The sequence below is a fragment of the Calonectris borealis genome, chromosome 8 (assembly GCF_964195595.1).
Source record: "Calonectris borealis chromosome 8, bCalBor7.hap1.2, whole genome shotgun sequence".
Classification (NCBI taxonomy): Eukaryota; Metazoa; Chordata; class Aves; order Procellariiformes; family Procellariidae; genus Calonectris; species Calonectris borealis.
In genome coordinates this window covers 18,545,207-18,563,798 of record NC_134319.1, presented here as the reverse complement: position 1 = coordinate 18,563,798, position 18,592 = coordinate 18,545,207, and the positions used below count along the sequence as shown (strand labels likewise).

Genomic DNA, 18,592 nt, shown 5'->3' with positions numbered 1-18,592 from the left:
TACAGCAAGTTGCATTACCAATTTTGATACACAGACTAGTTAAATATGATGTTTCCGTCTACAGGAGGTATATAATGGAAATTGACAAAACGATTTCATTAAAATATTAATGCAGAAATTCACAACATTGGAAATGTACAACAGTTTATTTTCAATCTTAATAATGAGAAACTTGTTATTCATTTGCATGAGAATGGCAATTTAGTGTGGCAATGGAGAGCTCCAACTGCATCCCTGCAGTTTATTGCCTTAGGTTTGCAAACTGCTTTAACAGCCATCAGCCAAGAAATGTACATGTCATCTGCAAATCACAAATCACAGATCTTGACTCGAGTGATTGCACAGGGAGAAGTGCTGAAGGGTTCATAGTGGCCAGAACAAGACTTAAAAGTGATGTGAAATAGGGAGCAAAAAGGGCTGCAATTGCCTTGGAGCCTAAAATAGACTGAGCTTCAATGCCATGGAAAAAATCACCAGCTTCTCCATCATTTCTTTAAAGGTCAGAATTTTTGTAGGTGGATTGGGAGCGCAGTGGATTGCAGATGCGTTTAACAGCAGGGTATTTTCCGCTGCCATGACCAGTTAAGGAAGATTTTCAAAAACACATCTGCTGGTAAACAGTTTGGCCCTACTCTGGGTCATCTGCCTTATCTGTGCTCATTGCTGCATGAATTCTTACCTGGATAAAGTCCCAAACCTCACATCAGTCAAAGTTAGGCTTTCAGTACAGTCCATTACATTTTTTAGAGAGGTACCTCCGTGGCTTTCAGTTGGTTTTATGATGTGGGTCTGCTTCTTCACAAATGTATGAAGAACACTGGCAGTAGAGAGACAAAGCTTGCTCCTTCCCACTTCCTGCTCATGTTTCACTTGTCAGAAGGCAGAGCACAACATGAAAGAATAAATGAAGAGAAAACAGATGACTTAAAGAATAACAAGGACTCAGGGAGAGGATTTCTCTGTGCTGCAAAAGGAGACTAGTTTCCGATACCATTTTGCATCATTTCAGACCACTAATATTATGCAGAAATTGATTTAAGAGGAATTCAAACACAAATTGCCTACAAACTGATCTAGAAGGCAGTAAAACCATTTTCCTTTTCTATCTCTCTCGCTCTGCAGGTGACTAAATGCCCCTGTTTAAGATTTCTCTTCCTACACTCTGTTCTAACAGAATCTGAAGTTCTGTTTGGAATTGGAGAGGTTAAAAAATAATCCTCTTTATTAAATGGCTGAACCAAATTGCAATTAAATAAGCGAAGATCTTTGCAGGTTGGGTTTTATGCTGGGGAGTGTCTACACTTTACACATATTTGTATGATACTTAAATATCTCTAAGTAATGTAACTTTTCTAAAATGTTTATTAGTCCATGGTGAGCGCACTGGATCCTCTTCTGGGATCAAGATATGAATTTATAAGTGTAAAGTATTTAGATAGTTTCAAACAGATTTCAGAGCACTTGTAACATCTGGGGAATGATTTCTACTTGGCTATTCTACTGTTTACTTAAGAGAGAAATGTAGGCAGTTTAACCAGCAGAGATTCTTTGTACCAGTGGTAGCTGAGCCTGTTTGGCTAATGCTTATTATGAAGAGGGTGTTATTTCCTTTGGAATTCCTTTCCTCCCACCTCAACCTCTGCCACACAAATTACACCATACAAAAATGAGCTGCTTAATTTCTGTAAGGAAAAAAGAGAAAATCTCCACCAAAAGCACGTACCATAGGAAGAATTGAAAATTCTTCCTGACATACCCTCCTGTGAGCTGAGACATTGGGAGAGCCTCAGAAAGCAAAATTAACTTAGGCAGTGAAAAGATAACAGCGTTCTTCATGAAATGCTCTGCTTTGGTTTTGAAAAGACGTGTAGCTGGGGCAGCCTACATCTATGCAATCACTACATCTAACTCACGCAGCTTGCGGTTATATCTTCCAAAATAGCTCTCACAGTGCATCTGAAAGATTTGTCTGCACATTTATTATTTGAAGGTTATGCTGTTCACACCTTGGACTTGAATTTGCAGTTTAAAAAGAACAATGCCATATTTTTGTTCAGTTTTTATCTCACCTTGTGTTCACCTCCAGTGGCAACTGCTTTTTCCACTACAGCCCATCAACAGGTGGCTTAAAACACCGGTCAAGGCCAATGGGTACCTCAGAGGACTGAGCATTATTTTTTAACATAACCGGCAAGCACTGTAGAAAAAGCAGAGGAAAGAGAGAAGGGGGAAAAAACAGAGTCCACAGGCACTGGTACTTCAGCACTTAATGGGAAACTTTATCCCAACAGACTGAAGCCATCATCTCTCTGACACAGTCCAGTTTTGCAGCTCAACCAGGGTTTCAGAGCTCCTTGCCAGTTTTAAGTGTCCTGCATTTTTTAACAGATGCTGCTGCCACACTGAGGAAGAGCTGTGATTGTACATTATTATATTCTCTCCTTTTGTTTTCACTTACCAAACCTAGAGAGATTTTCTTCCCCTTTTTCCAACTCATCTGACTTTTAAGTCTTCTTAACAGAAAAATACAAAATTGTGTTGCTTCTGTTTTTGCAGTAAAGCTATTTGTGATGATCATAAGCCCATGAGCCAAGGATGACTTTCCCACCCAGCTCTTACTAAGGCAAATCTGCTTTGCTTTATCTGGCCGTACTCACCAGCTCTTCTCCACTGAGCTGTCATGAGTCCTGAGGGGAGCACACAGGATGTTCAGCGGGAAGGGAAAAGAACTGATGTCCTCCTCGTAGAGGCAGTTTTCCTCACATCCTTTGGTTGTGCTGCGGGCCTCTTTGCAGCACAGAAAGTTCTCTGCACCTGTACAGGGAAACAAGAACAGAGAAAAGAGAGCTGGAAGAGCTGAAAACACTGGAAGAGATGATCAAAAAATGTCACAGACATGGGGTAAGAAATGGAGGAAGGGATGGTTGCATCCCAACAATTGAAAGGGACTGATGAGCCCTCAGTGACATAGGAAGGTGGGAACATTATGGTTCCAACCAACAGCCAGTGAGTGACCATAGCCTGCTTATTGTGAAGACCTCCTAAATCTTTTAGAGTTCACAGTATTTGCATGTGTATTTTCCAATTCAGTCAAATGGCTTTCTGAGGAGAGAATAATACAGTGTGAAATCAGTTCCACTGCAATTCAGATTTGATGGCACTTCTGAACCTTCGCTTTGATTCCCCCTCTCTTTCTCAATCTCCTCCTGGTCCAGCCAATTCTCCCTTAACATGCTCATTTGTTAACAAGGGAAGGCAGTTCATTTCATTATTTCCTGTTCCTGGTTTAAACTATATGGTTCCAAAGGGATAACAGTATCAACATCAATTGGTGACCCCCCTGTACTTGAAGAAGGATAGATGTGAGAGGGCAACGTATAAGAAGGTCTGCAATTACTGGGAAAAACAGATGGATGAAATATCTAAGTTTGCTGCTCTTTTCTTCTTTCCCTTCCAACAATTATCTAAGGCAGCTACTGAGACCTAACTACTAAGGATCCATGCAAATATCTGCTGTGCTTGTCTGATCAATGATTCAATAGGCAAAGAGGGGCCTTTTTTCCATGCTCATCTTTGATTTCTGCACAGAACTATGCTAAGCTTGTGTTTCTCAGATGAAAGCAAGTGATACAGTTTATGCTAAAATGACAAAACAATTTGAAAGCGAATGTGTATAATGGAGAGAAGAACTTAAGCACATGGTTGACATTATTACGTTTATTTCTCAGTGAGACCTGTCTTTTCATGACACTAATCAAAAAACTGGGTCACCTCACAATGGTAATTTCCTAGGAATCTTGAAATTCGTGAGTCAATTTGATCCCTTTTTAGCTGAACATTCACTAAGCACAGCGAGGCTGGTGGAGCTCAGCTAGCTCATCAGACTTGTCATCGACTATATGTGAAGAGTTTATATCCTTAATGGGATCAAAGGTTTTATCAGTGATCCTTCGTAAATGTAAACAGATGAAATATTTTTCTATCAGCATTGATTCCACACCTGACATCTCTTCTGTTGATCAGTTAATGGTTATTGTCCGTTATAAAATCGGAGACAAGGAAGGTTTATTACTTTCTTAACAACCAAGAACCATGCCAAAGAACATCCCCCACCCCCCCTTGTTTGAATCCATCTTGCAACAACTGAATATTAATAACATCATTTGCCATTGCCAAGGACAGATTTAAAATAATGCTAGTCTGGACATTATGAGAACTTTTCAAGATATCACATGGTGTTTTAAAACGCAGATCTCCCATTAAAGTCAAATAGAAGTCAGTCAGCTAAAATCCTAGTCATCCTTCAGAAATTTAGAACTAGAAAGATCTCCAGACCAAGGATTTGTGAAATTAAAGCATTGGCAGAAAGTGCCATGCACTTAGCCTTTATTGCCAACACAAAATTATGCTCTTGTTTAGTGTCCTTTAGTATTAACTCTGAATATTCCCTTGCAGATCTACGCAATTGAGAATATTCCTGGGAATACGACACATTTCTGAAATATGCTACAGCTATCAATGAATTAGGACTTATCTTATTCTTCGGCTGTGGAATATTATCCTTGTTTGGCATAAGGAGGAACTAAGTGATCAAAATGGCTTCCTTATAGTACTACAAAATTATAGCGATGCAGAAAAACAATCCTATTTCAGTGAATTATTTTTACTGGGGGAAAAAAACTATAAAAAGAACCAGTCCAGGAAATAAATCATACTATTATAGGATGTAGTTCAATTATATTAAAAAGGAAAAAATGTTTCAAACCCTATAAAAACAAAGGAGAAATATCTTGTTTTAAGTCTGACAGAATTTTTCATTCGACCTCGAGTGAAGGGTTTTTTAGAAAATTTTGGTTCACCAAAGATAAAAAATAAATCACTCTGAACTGCATAAATTACTTGCTGCAAGAGTGATCAAACCTGGAAATATGGCAAACAATATCAATTTAAAAAGAAGAAAGGACTTTTAAACCTAGATAGGACCAGACTAGTTTCTCCAGGCAGAGCATGAGTAACTCAGTCAGGTTCATGCGAGTCAGTCATAGTCACAAAGGTAGAAGTGAGCCTCTGGGCTTAATATGCAAGAGTTGATCTCTTGTCCCTAAATCAGCATCAGCACTGACAGCTGGATCACCAGGAGTATGTCTACACAGCACAATACCGGCTGTACAGAGATACTGAAGGAGCACTGACCCAGGACCGGGATGGTGCTGGGTAAGTCTCTCAGCTGATCGGGGGGCAGCCTTATCAGGCAGAGCAACAGCCATTCAGAGACACTGGACCTGCAGCAAGAGTCATTCAGAGCTAGCTGGTGGTTCTCTGCACAGAAGGACGTTTTGCTGTGCAGACCTTTCCTGCAGAAATTACCAGTAAACCTTTGTGTTGTATTCTACAATTTCTGAGTCCTGCGAAAGAACGTTGCATGCTTAGCGTATCTCAAATCTGCATTTTGCTCTGCTCTGTCTTTTTTCCTAAACGAATTCCCATCAAAATCTTCATCCATGCTCGTCTGAAAGTACCCAAGCCTGTCTGACCTTAGATGCTAAAGAAACACCCCCTGGAAACAGATATTGTGGTAGGAACGAGTCAGCAACTGAATGGAATGAGAAATGAAGCTGTATTGTCATTACTGAGCTGATGTACAAAAGTAAAAAATAAAACATAAATCAAAATGAGATTGAGGTCAGCATATTATTAGAAATCAGGTTATCATTAATGTAAATTTGAATTCAGAGGAAGTTAACACTCATCTCATAGAGCAATGTAAAGACAGTAGCTCTCCCCCAAATCTCCAGTCGAGATCCTCTACTGATGGCCTGATTGTGCAAACACTACATATACTGATGACTAATGCAGATAATATCTCTGACACAGGGAGTTTTTCCCCATTTGATGAATAGATATGGACTATTGCAGGAACAGGTCTCAGCACTGCAAGTCCCTCAGAGCAGACTCTGCCTTCTTCCTCAGGCACGTTGCATCCTGATGGTTTTATGCATTAAGAAGAATAAACAAGGAGAAAGGTTTCATGCTTTGTCTTACCAGGCTGTTAATTGAACGTATGTATCAACATTTCTTCATTAACAAGTATCCTTCCGATTCAATGCTTTGGAACTAAAAGCCATAGCCCAAAAAGCCTAAATGAACAATGTTTTTCTCACTTCTGCCTTGCAGGAATGGCAGCAATTAGACTGCCTTGCAATGCTCAGACTGCGTAACTCCAGCATGTGACCTGTTCTAGTGAAACTATTGCATCCTTTGTTACAACATGGGAAATTTCAATTACTACTTCAGGCACATTTTCAAAACAGCAAAACTTTATCCAGAGTTTTACTGTGGAATTGTTTTACTGAGAAGTTACTGGATATAAAAACCTGTCCTATTTTCTTCCCCCTCCCACTAAGTAGCCTAACTTCTGAGGAAGTCACACTCCTTTGCTTGCTCCTCTTCTGACTCCATGTCTTTTCTATTCTTGCAACCCAGCAGACTCACCTTCAAGGGGGCGGCCACTGCCATCTCCCTTGATTGCTATACAAGAAGTGAACACCACCTTTTCTCCCTCCTGGAGCCATCTTCTGAAAAGGCATGCTTATCTAGTCACCTGCACTGGGAGGACTCGAGGCTCTGTATATACTGTGTATGGAAGAGACTGATGGGAGCACAGTTCGTTAAAATGCTCCAGTCCATTTCTCCATGAGGTTCATTTCCCTGCCATGTTTCAGTGGTGTGTTTCTGTTACAGTTACTCTGACTGTAAAAGTCTTAAGGGATAAGGAATCATTTCATTATGCTCAAAAGTGGCTATGGCTTTGATGAAGTCACTGGTCATTTGCACTGCCTAGTTCTGGTGACTTTTCAAGAAGGATATAAAAAAACTGGACATTTTCCTCCTTCCTTAAAGGAGTTTCCATTGACAGACTTCTGGATCACACTGTGTTTATGCATAGTTATTAAAAATGCATCTGGTGCTAGTAATGATCTAGAAAAAATACCTATATTTGAAATACAGCTCTCTGATGGAGGAAAGTATAACAAAATCTAGTATCCAGAAAAAGCTAGATGAATTCTGGTATGAAAGAAGATGCATATTTTAAACAGTAAAGGACACTAGTTTACCATGGTGTGTTATGTTGAGATGTCTTTGTCAGTGAGCCATTTTTGTTGTCAAAACTGGATCTTTTTTTTTTTTCCCAAAATCTGTGCTAACAGAGAGGTAGCTCAGCAAGATAATTCATTAGAACAATGCATCCAACCCACAAGTCATTTTGGTGGCCTTCTTTCTCCAGGGATGGACTTATTTATGCACTTCTGCTATGCACAGGTAAACCAGGTCTCCTGAGAAACTCTGTGCCTACTGTGCATTCAGACTACAGCTGATCTTTGCACAGATTGACTGCAATGGCTATTTTGCTGGGAAAGGGTCAAACCACATTGTCACACTTTGTGATGACTAGACTGCTTGGTCATTACAGCTCTGGCTCAAGATCAGACAGTCTCTCAGGTACAGTGATATTGCTGGGCACCAAAAAATGTTGTAGACACTTTTGAGCATAAAGTCTTAGCACTAGAGAATGAGATGAGGGTTACACAAGTTATTCACCTCACAGAGGCATTTGAAAATAAATCAGTGTTTGCGATTACGCAGACACTAACTTATTCAAGGATTAGTTTTCCTGATTTAAGTTGTTTAATGAGACACAATAAATTACAGAATCCAAGAAAGGCAGCCAAAATCCCACCTTGAGTAATAAATGGATTGAAGTTTCATCTGCAGAAGATTACGTTTGACCTTACAACAAATGTGTTTTTACACATCCTTTTTCCAGTTCTTCCTCTGCCATGTCATTATTCTTCCCTTTTAATCCTCTCCCAAGCTAGGACCAGGCTGTCCTTATGTGAGTCAGGAGCCATGTAGTACACTCATGCTTATGCAACTATGAAATTCCAGCCAAAACACAGGAGTCACCATTAATATGAATACCAAAATCACCCAGCACTAGCAGCCATGTATTTACCATGCTCCATACCAGAAGAGCTAATGATTATAGCATCACTGCTCTGAGTGACAGTAAGCATAACACATTTTTCATCTCATATACCTTATACCATGTAGTCGCCTTCAAAAGAGCTGTAGAGGTGTTTGTGGGGATGCAGTCATGAATAAGGCATGCTGGGGAATGGGGATACCCTGGATGGTCTACTCAGCAGCACATGAGGCCAAACTCCCAAAGATTTATGTTGGCTAAAATGCTGGTGCCTTGAAGGAGAACAGGAACAGCACTGAGATCTCAAACATCTTGTGCTCCAGGACGCTCCCACGATGGAACCTCACCAGAGCGATTGAACTGTGACTCCAGGAGTCAAGTTCAGAACTGGAGGTTTTTGTACACAGACATCCAGGAACATGCTAGGCCTGAAACCCAGCAAGGCAATAATGAGCAAGCCCAGTCCAACTGAATGAGACAGTGAAATCTTAGTAATGTGCAGGGACAAGGGTTTTGTCCATTATTAAAATCAAGCAGACATGCAGTCTTTCTGATGACTGATAGTGCTTAGGAAGTAAGCGTTGAAAGTGAGGATCATCTCTTGCAGTGGCCAACACATCTGTGCACATGCAGCTAATGGCAAAGGAACACTGCAGATCACTGCCTGAGTATGGGACTGAAAGTCTATGAACCCTTGTAATGCTCTAGGGAGTTCACAGACAAGCTCTTCTTCAGTACATGTCCCTGTGCCGGCTGAAGAACTGTTGGTTCTGAAGCATCAGTTCCCCCAGGTGGTAAAGCAGCACTGGGGAGCTGAAAGAAAAGCAATGTAAGGCTGCATGCAAGTAGCTAGCTCACAGACACACCAGAGCTGATTCCAACACAGAGGAGAAATGAGAGAAAGACTGATATGGGCTGGAGCAGAAGTGCAGAAACTTCATAATATCTAATAATGACACTTGCAACTCTTGGCACTGTGAAGGGAGTGGGAGAGAAGATGTCTACAAGGCTAAGACTGCTGCAAATGAAAGAAGGTGCACCTTTTAGCAAGGTGATACCGAAACACCTGAGTTTTCTAATGTAAGCCTTGTGTACTAGGAACTTTCTATGTTAAATTCATTTAATTATAACATCCATGTCCAAAAAAACCACACAGTCGTAGGGGAAAAGTTAGGGAAAAGAACTTCTGCTATTGCAATTTTTTCCTCTCTCAGCTTGGTTTCCTCAATTTTTTAATTTGGCAATATACAGTGAGATCAGGAGATACACATGCATATCAGCAAAAGGTTGTGTTAAAGGCAAAAAATTTGATGAATTGCCTAGTTACGTACATTTGAAACCTGCTAGGTGAGGGAAGAAGTAAGGTTAACAGTGTCCTGATGAAAAAAAAAGATAGAGAGCACACAGAGAAAGATAGAGAGTACATATAACATTCAGAAAATGGTGACACTAATTTCATTAGAGCACTGGACAAAATATACTGAAAAATCAGTAGACTGTTCAACCTACTCTATCAGTTTCTTGTCAGCATTGACCTCAATAAATTCTTGCAACTCCGCATGACTGTTTCTTTTGTGAAGTACAGTCATCATCCCCTGACCCTTTCTTTAATGTACCTACTTTTGAAGGAGATAAAAATGTACAAAAATGTGCTTTCAAAAGGGCAAAATAAACACATCGCCAAATTGAGCACTGGAGACTTGATTGCTTCCTAGCTTAGTGCAAGGAAAGAATGTGATTTACCAGGAAGTCAATAACTTCAGAAATGAACTCCCAGAGAAAACTTAAAAAAAAAAAAAAAAAAAAAAAAAAGCATATGCAAATAAACATCTTTATATTGGCATAGCATTCCACTTCAGTTCAGATAAACATCTGACTGCAAGCAAAATAGTCTTATCGATAGCTCGCTGCTTTGAAAATCAAGCTGCAAATCACTCAAGAACATTTGCTTTCCATCTTTCTCTCATAAGACTTCCAATTCTTTGATTAAGCTGGGCAACAAATATTGCCAGAGAAGGCTCCCACACACACTTTTTTTTTCTTACTTCCTCTTTCCAATCTCAGCTGAAATCACAAGGTGTGGATATCGTAAAAAAATACAAGTAAAAATCATTAACTTCTTTAACTTAAAAACTAAACCCCAGTTTCTCCAACTAGCAAATAGATTGGAATTTGGTTTATGTTTTGACCATAAGCCCAATGTTACGCAACTTTATCTGCCCCTATTTACCCAAAGTTCTAGAAAACTTTCCATGATTAAATAGGCTACCTTGGCAAGACCAAACAAAATGAGTGAATAACTGAAATATACACACACAAGCTTGTACTGCCTAAGCAACTGAGAGGTAACTGTGACTCGCTCTTTTGTCACGGGAGCTAGTTTTGTCCTCATAACAATACTGACTTTCCTGTGACTTTCCTCATTTGTCTCACATCATCAGTATTTGGCTTACTAGCCCATAGTGGAGACAGAGAATCTCAAAAGTGCTACAGAAACAGAAAACTAAGGCATTTTGGTTATTTTATCATGTAGTCCAATGGAACACATCTCTGCAATTACCAGACAGACATATGAGACTTACACTTGTGTCACCCGCAGACTTTTCTGTGCCGCTCACTTCCAATAACTCAGTCATGGCTATATTATGCAAGATAAAACTCACACTTTCAGACAGGGCATGCCAGCTTTGTGGGTTTTGGCCACCACTGGTGCAACACACAGAATAGATGGGCCCAGAAGAAGCATTTAGTGGAACTTCAGAGGCATAGACATGTTTGGAAGGTAGCTGTCAGATTTTGCTTGCGAGTGGGGTGTCAGGAAGAACTGGGTTGGTGTCAGTCAAATTATCTTGTCCATCAGTCTTTTAGGAAATACATTGAGAAGCCTAAAACAAGATGTTGAAAGAGATGGTGTTATTTCTTCTGTGAAATGAGAGGATGTTTTATGTAGCAAATCTGACACTGAATTTCCAACATGAAAGAATCTGCTTACTACATCTTAGCTACCTTACTTGATCCAAGGTTTTAGAATAACCTGAGAGTGTCAATCAGGAAGAAAACAATATAAAAAGACCCGATAAAAACTCAGAAGTTGTATCAGGCAAAGCCAAATGAAAGCAACCAGAAGGATCAACACATCAAGTTAGCATTTTTTTTTTCTTCTTCCATCACCTGCTGCAGCTCTTCCTCTAAACTGGTGGCTCTAATTTGGCAAGTTAAAAAAAAAAAATAAATAAAAAAAATCACTGTTGACTCTTAGCCCATTTGTAGAAACCCACCAGTCCAGCTGTGTCCACTGCTTCTTCACATGTAGAAACCAATTCAGTAAAATCGCATTAGAAGGGTAACTTCCTTCTCTTGGACACAGTAGGAGAGAGGTAGGGATGGGTATTTACTCCTTTCAGCAGCAAGCATCTCACTCATTAATCTAACTCCTACTTCTCTCCGTTGAGCATGCTCCTAAAAAAGCCATCCAGCCAAGATATCCACATTTTAAAAGTGTATAATTCCTCTGCAGTAAGCTCATCCTTGAAATAAATATGATCTGCCCTCAGTTTTACTGGTAGTAACATTTAAGTCTTTCCCTCCTAGTGTCAGCTGGCATCATACTTGCAGTGCAGGTACAAGTGATGCTCACAGCCAATGAGAGACCCTAAATAAGGAAAATGGAGAATGACTGATAGTTTTGACAGATAAAAATGGAGAACTTCCACACAAGAGACACTGAAGCAGCTGGAGATAGTGATATAACTTGTGACACTTAGAACAATGACAGCAGTGTAATGTCAGTCTCAATAAGAAGCTAAAAAGTCTGAAGAAATAAGAGCAGGAATTTCAAGACATCCTGCTATTGTTCAAACGCTCTGTTTCGCCAGCATGTCAGATGACAGAATAAAAGGTTGACCACAGCAAACATATTTCCCAGTAGTTCTACCGAGCTCCTTAACCACCAGGAACAATCCCTCCCTTTCCCACTTGAAAAAGGAAGTGATAACCAACATTTGGGCCACTCCTCATTTCACCATAAGTCTCCGGAATTTTATTAATATTTCCTGCCACCACCTAATTAGATCCTGTGCTTAAAAAGCTGGTTTTATCCATATCAGTATAGAAAGAACATTTTAGCAAAGCTTTGTTGTTGTGCATTTTCTCTTGGGTTAGAGAAAGAAGGAAACTTTATTTGTCATCATGTACTGATCTTACTGTTCCAAAAAATATTTTCATATGAGGACACAGAGGCACTCGGGGAACTTGGTGAAATGAGACAACTTTTCAATTCTTGTAGTGGCCCATCTGTACTTCATCTACCAGAACAAGTGAAACAGTAATAACTACTGAGCAAAGAATGCTCATTTGTGTTCAGATCAACAAATAAAAAATAGCAGTTGTTTTTAACTACTACAGGTCCCTGGATGACTCTTCAGTTTATTTACAGTCTCTCATGACTGCACTTTTCTTTATGTCTTACATTTCAAACTTTGAGCATGACATGAAAAAAACAAACACGCTCTTCTTCCTGGGTCTAGTATCCACCTATTCACATCAAACCTCACTTGCAATTGCCAGAGCAACTTTCAGAGTGAGTGTGGGGTGCTGGACTTGTGGTAGGACAGGAGCTCGCATGAATCGCTGCTGGCAGCAAGCATGAAAGAGGTAGGACGTTACTGATGAGTCTAAACAGCTAGGATTCAGATATATTGTCATAGGATACTGGGAAGCTCTCTGACCACAGGTTCCCTGTAAAGAATACAGCTGAGGATAACATAATTTTTTTTCAATTAAAATAATTCTACCAATTTTACAGAAGACTTAAACTTTGATTCTTCAGACCAAAGATTAAACTGCCTTCCAAGCTTTCGTTTATATTTGTGGTCTTTAGGAAAGTAAAGCAAATGGCAATAAAGAGCGCTTACTCAATTCACTGATTCAGCCAGGAGGCCTCAGTCAATCTGAGTAAAGCCTTAACTAAGTTAACAGAGAAATGTGGCATTTGGATCAGGGGCTTATACACCTGTTCTTGTTCTTGAATGGTATGTTTAATTTACAACTTTCCTGTAATCTGCAGAATTATCTTAAATTGCCCATTAGAAAGGTTAATGTTTAAAATTTCAAATAACTATTAAATTCAAAAATCCACAAAAAAATCCTTCATCTTTCATTGGATAATAATTTTAATAAGCAATTAAACCACCATAATGCCACACCAGTTATTCCATAAGACTTCTCTTGTATTATTCAGCCTACACTCATCTTTCAGTCCTTTTGTGCTGGTTAACTGTAGTAGTCTATAATTCCCCTCATCTAATTTTTTTTTTTTGACATCTATCTTAGCTTTCAAAATAAAGCATTATAAGAAAGAACTACTCAGTCTACTAACACAAGCACAACCTTTTTTCTTTGAAAATTGCACCATTCATATCTATAGTACCTTGCAGGAAATCTGAAGTATAAAGTTTGGGAAAGCAGGTTTCCCAAGGTCACAACATACCATTGGTTAAAAAAATAATATACGTGCCTATGAGTACATTAACAACTGTGCCCACTTGCCAACCTGTTTAAGGTTATATATGAAGAGAAATGCAACCGTGCCCTTTCACTTTACCACAACCTTAGAGTTTAGCTTTAAATCATTTCTGAGGAAAGGTTTCCTGCGGACTTTTCACTTAAGTAGTTGTAACTACAACTGCAAAACACTGTTGACTGGTGGACTCCAGAGACTTGTTCATTACCTGTCATTAAATGTTTTAAAGTTTGCATAATTGATCCAGCCAATAAGTCATCATTGATTTATAGGGGCCTGTGCTGAAGAGTTGCTCATTAAAAATTCATAACACTGGTATGTGTCTTTACAATCCATTAGCTGTTTACGTACCCACAGTCCTAAGATTGATTGACCTTGGACTGAGATTCTCATGGACTCTGCTTTTTTTTTTTTAAAAAATCCACAACTTTTTTTTTCCATATTTTTTTACACAAGCCCACAGTATAGAAAAGCAATACTTCAGCCTTCTCCCTTGACACCTATACTTTGATTTTTTTCCTCTCCATCAAAACTGAAACTTTACTTGAAATGATGAATAAATAAAGCATACTCCATAAACAGCTTTCCACTATTATTTAAGCTTGTAAGCTGTGCTCTGTTAGTCTCCTTTCCCCACCATCAGATTCAAGTGTGTAAATGTTCTAAAAGGCTTTGAATGTTTTATGATGATTTCAGGGAATGATGGAGTAATAGCTGAAGAGCGAAGCTATTAGTTTTAATATTTATATTGAGTGCTCTGAAACATTAATGTGACAGGATGTAAGATCAGAGCAGCGGGACATATTTACTTCACAACCATTGCCACGTGGCAAAAATATTTATTTTCTGAAGCTCTGAGGCCAAGTTTTTTTCCACAAGAATTTAAAGTTCAGATTGACATATGTATTAGCTTTTCCTGAACTTTGTATTTATTTTTAGGAAGTAAAGATTGGTTATGGTTTTGGATACAACTTACTTCATTTAGATAGGACCCAAGTGTAATGATGTTGGCGGTGCATCATGGTCTCTTTAGTTTTCCAAAGCTGATATTAGTTTAGCAGTTCGTCTCTCCCTGTCTGCTGTGCCTGCTTCCCAAAGAGCACCTTAGAGAAAAGAAAAACAGTCATTTGTTAATAAAGAAATGGGATGGGCTCAAGAGCAGAATCATCGTTAAAAGGTTGTTTCATATTGTCTTCCAATATTTCATGCATGAAGTAAACCAACCCTGTAAATGTCCTAAGTCACTGTGCTTGGTTCTTCTGTTCAAACTAGCAAACATATTAAGGTAAGTGATCGTAATTACCAAGGGTCAAACAGTGCTCACCCCACTTGTGTGATTCTCATGGTCTTCAGTGAATAAGTAAAGGGAGCAAGATTAAATCCCTCGGGAGAAATCTTCTATTAGATTTGCAGAGTGGATCTAAGTGGAACAAATGATGACTTATTGCTGCTACGTTATAAAAATGTGATTTCTCCAGATGCTTCCATGCTCTGTATAAGGACTGACACCACCCTCAGAAGCAGTTCACAGATCTCCAGCAGGAGAAACAGTTGGGTCTATTGGGTACATTTTAGCCAGATGTAACAAACACTACATTGAACTATGTCAAGCAGGCTCACACGAACAATAGTGCTGGCCAGAAAATGGAGCATACTCCTCAGTGAGGCATAAATAGGTAGCCTTAGCTGAAAAAGTGAGGCTACCAGTATATTAGTACGTTGTTCACCAGAGTCCTCTTTACACACCCTTCTATACTTCTATATAGTCATGGCACGCAGGGGGCTTATATGGACTGGAGGGCTGGGCCAAAAAAGAAAAAAAAAGTCACAGTAACACTAAATTGCAAAGTTGACTGGAATGGTTTGTCATGTGCTTTCCCAACCTTACCTTTCCAGGAAGACAAAGAAAACTATCCAAAGGTCTTAGTTATCTCTCAAACGTTTCATTAGCCTAAATAACTTCTGACTTAGTCCTTGGTGACCTCCTTTCCCAGCTACCTTCCAAACCATCCCCACAACAGAAGCAGCCAATAGAAATGTTCATCAGAGCATCCTTTGGTGAGTTCCAACAGGTCAGAACATGAAGCATTTTCTTCTGGAAGTATATTTCACTGACCTTCATATCTAGTGACACATAAATGCCAGAAAACAATTCCACCATTATTTTGAATATTCCACTAATTGAGTCAATCCCCTATGTTCTACAGCTTTCTATAGCTACAGGTCATCATTCTTCGTCTTTCCCAGACCTGCTTCAGTTCTTAACTTGCTTAGGTTGTTTAGGAGGCATTTCTAAATACAATTCTTCTCATTAGTAGCTGAATCATGCAGTGCACGAATTAACAGACTAGAATTTTTAAACATACTTAAGGGGAAAAACAAACACGCTACCCGTACCTGTGTGTACAGCTACTCTACAACTTCTTGGCCTTCCCTGTATCCATTAGAGAAAATAATTTACAAGTGTTTGCTTCCACTTCTCCGCACAGAAACAGTCTTTCAAGACTGTTAGAGGAGACTTTCTATAAGGAAAAAAAATTAGAAATAAGCATAGCAAGCATAGGGAGAATGATTTACATCACTGAATATGTGGGAGTCACATTCTGACCCACGTCTGCTACAGTTTTTTTGAAAGGTGGAAGGAAAACGATGAAGTGTGTTGGCTACCTATCAAGACCTCCCTCCTTGCAAAACTCCATTAAAACACATCGTCCACCAAAGCAATTCTTCCCCTTGTAACAGAGCAGATATCACCACCACAGTGTACAAAAGGGTAAAGAAAAGAGCAGGAGCTGCTATTTTAGTGCTGAGACCAAAGCAGAGGCCAAGAGAAGGACAGATCATGATGAAATCAGCATCCTGTCTTCTGCTAGGGAGGTTCCTCGGGACCAGAGTATGGCACTGCACAGACTGTAGCGACAGCACCCAAAGACTCAGTCTTCTCCCAAAAGACGACATTTCCAGCAGAAAAGGATCTGACTTACAGTCTCCTTTGGCAGGGGGTTTCCACACAAATGCTGGAATCACAAATGATACCGTTTTCTCAGCAGGATGTTCACTGACAAGTACTGACTCAAAAATGCCAATTTTAATTTACAAACTTTACATTCAGCAACATTTCACACTTGGAACATGGTGAAAAGTGCTCATCACCATATGAAGTCTCTGCCTGGGATGTTGAGGGAAATGAGTGCAATTTTAGCTAAAATGGGTCAAATTCATCCCTGCTGTTACTCCGCTGGTATTGTTTGAGTTACTCCAGGGATAAATTTGTCCAGTGTGGTTAATGGGGTCATTGTTAAAAATTCTGCTTAAAAGAACTTGTTTATTTGCCTTTTTTCATACAGATGAGCATTACATAGCCCAAACCAGAAGTAATCTTTTGTTATTTACTGTACAGCTAGCTAAGCAATGATGTGCACAACAGAGTACTGGCATGTCCCTAATTATCAGGAATGTGACTTGGTATAGTCTGTATGATATACAAATTGTGGCAAGTTTGCTTTCAGAGTGTAAACTTTTAAAAACCACCATAAAGACCCCCATAAAAATACGACTTCGACTAGAAAAAGATGTAAGCTGCATAACGGCTACATGGGTATTTTTCCTTAGAGATCAGGAGAAATATGACAAGTATGACTGCTATTATAGTTATATAGCGTATTCCATTTAGCAGCGATATAGCAGAACTGTGAAAGCATATCCTAAGGTATTTTCACTTCACGCATTTGACATTGATATTAGTTATTGCATTTAAGATACATTGGGCTGTTTATTGCTGTTTCCCCTCACTGAGAATGTTAACCACAGCAGAGGAATATTTGATGTTACAAATTACTTAGCTTGCTACTCTTCATTTTCCTTTTAGTATGCAATTATTTGTTTGCTTTCACTGAGCAAATGAAATTTCAAGGGCATTTCAAGGAAAATAAATAAAGTACAACCCAAAAGGGTTTTTTGTTTTGTTTGTATTCAGGAACCGCACTGAATCATGCATATGTATGAATGAACAAAATCAGGTTAGCTAAGAAATTGGAAATCGCACTCCACATTAGAGCATTTTTCTTGCTCTAGAGATCTTTGCTATGGATTTGAAGGACTAATAAAAAATCAGCAGCATGACTGGAACAGATGTTTTTTATGGACTCGGCTTGTTAATAGTCTTTTTAGCTTCTCCTAAGGACTTAAACCAAGTTCCTCACTTGTCCTGAATATCTGAGATGATGTTAACATTGTCCAAAATGTACACTAACAAGCAGCAGTGAAAAACTAAGGTCTTACATATCATTATGAATAAAAATTCAAAACATAGGTCTGAATGTGATGAAACCCCGAAGTGGGCAATGTGCAAATCAAAAAACCAAACTTATTGACTGTATCAAACCCATATAGTGTTATTCTCTTGAAGGGAAGATAGGCTGGTAAAATACTTCCATGCACTCTACTACATGTATTATAAAAACAAGGGCTCATTACAGCTGAAGAAATTCCCTTTATATTTAAATCATGGTTCACTTCTGTGTACAATGAGAACTGAAACAAAATGAGCCAGATCCTTAACCAGTGTAAAGTAGTCAGGCTTTATTGGCTCCAGTGGCACTGTGTCAATTTATATTTGCCACACAGGCTTTGTGTTCTCATTCTAGCTAGAGAATTTTTGCAGGTAGAAAAGAGTGATGAGAGTAATTGTGAAAAATAGAAATCTGTGAATCAGAATCTGTGTCACACGTTTCACTGGTCAAGTGATACTTCGTTTACTCTGTTGCTGTTTCATTCACTCATTTTTCTGCAATTTCCTATTGTGCCTCCACAAATTCATATCTGCCAGATACTATATAAGTTGTTCATTATGCAGGCTCTGAGAGGGAAGGAATCACCCTAGGATTTGCCATTTTATCACACCTTTTAGCTAAGACTTCAGAACAATGGTGCTAAACAGTAACACCCAGACATAGGACTGGTCCCTCCAAATCCCACTCACTGGGTTAAGAAACTGCAGAGGTATAATTTACTTCTCAGGCTTAGAGAAGGAGGAGAAATGGAAGTTCCATATCACTTAGGGAGCACTTGGTTAAATGGTACTTGAA

At 39.1% G+C, this 18,592-nt stretch overlaps 1 long non-coding RNA gene across 1 annotated transcript in view; it reads right to left on the bottom strand.

The window, feature by feature from the left end:
- Positions 1-227: 227 nt before the first annotated feature.
- LOC142084945 (uncharacterized) overlaps positions 228-18,592 on the bottom strand; it is a 52,730-nt gene continuing 34,365 nt past the window's right edge. Inside the window, exons 12-17 of the long non-coding RNA XR_012674496.1 lie at positions 15,967-16,027; positions 14,482-14,608; positions 10,567-10,869; positions 2,658-2,814; positions 2,070-2,197; positions 228-869 (exon numbers count right to left, since the gene is read on the bottom strand). This is a non-coding gene — a long non-coding RNA (uncharacterized LOC142084945). The remainder of the gene's footprint in view (positions 870-2,069; positions 2,198-2,657; positions 2,815-10,566; positions 10,870-14,481; positions 14,609-15,966; positions 16,028-18,592) is intronic.